Raw genomic sequence first — 1,245 nt, forward strand, 5'->3', positions numbered from 1 at the left:
GTCAGCGTTGAATTCGAAGTGGTGCTGTCGACTTCTCATTTTGTAGCTTGTATTATTATTTTTTTTTTTTTACCTTTATATATATTTCCTTTTTTTGCTCTCCTTTACCAAGTGATCATTTTTCTTTCTCCCAGTATTGATTTTCCAAAAGTCTACATTATGAGCCATTGATTGAAACTTATTAATTTTTTGTCTTGTGTATTTTTTTTTTTTTTTTTTTTTTACTTTCATAAGAACTTAAGAACATAAGAACGTAAGGAGTCTGCAGGAGGCTGGTAGGCCTGTACAATGCAGCTCTTATGAACCTAACCTCACCTAACATCACTGTTCTATACTTTTCCTACACTAAGTTATCATATTTCTCTTTCCCAATACTGATTTTCCATAACAACTCATTATGGGCCCTTGATTCAAACTATTCATTTTTTTGTCATACCTTGTTTTGCTCTCCAATACCATGTGATTGTATTTATCTATCCCCTTATTAATTTTCAGCAATATCACATTATGCTCCGTTTGTTTTTTGTTTTTGCATGGGGAGGGGAGGGGATAGGTTAGAATGGGGGTGGAAAAAAATATGTATAATCTTTTTTTTCTCTTTTTCTCCTCTTCTCCTTTCTTCTTCTCTCATACCTTCCCCTCCCTTCCCTTCTCTTCCCTTCCCTTCCCTTCCATTTCCATTTATTTTCCTTTGTTCTGTTATCTTTCCTTCCCTTCCCTTCCCTTCCCTTCCCTTTCCATTTCTTTTCCTTTGTTCTGTTATCTTTCCTTCCCTTCCCTTCCCTTCCTTCCCTGTTTTTACTTCTAGCCAGAACAAAAAATCTTCCTTCCGTATTGAATTTGCCGTGTAACATGAAATCATTATCTCAAACCTATCTTTTATTTCTTCGCCTCATTTTGGTCATCCACAGTTTCACATTATTAGCTTTGCATTCATAGAGGAGTCGATGTTTTAATTAGTAAGTCTGTATTCTCAGACGCTTCCGCCTCTCACATCAACTATTTCCAAAGGCCGAAAAAGAATATTAATCCGTTTATCACGAATTTTGTTTCACGTTCACGGCACAAAAAAAAATTTCCAAACTACCACCGCAGAGTCGCAAAACTACCCCTGGAAATGCCCACCACTCCCACGAAAGCCTTGTCAAATGTGTGTGCTTGGCCGCCGAAATGTTTTAAGAATATGGTCGTTAGTCTTTATGGGGAGGCTTAAAAGGAAAGCAGCGCCAACAGTGTACAGCGGGA

Source organism: Eriocheir sinensis, chromosome 55 (assembly GCF_024679095.1).
Source record: "Eriocheir sinensis breed Jianghai 21 chromosome 55, ASM2467909v1, whole genome shotgun sequence".
Classification (NCBI taxonomy): Eukaryota; Metazoa; Arthropoda; class Malacostraca; order Decapoda; family Varunidae; genus Eriocheir; species Eriocheir sinensis.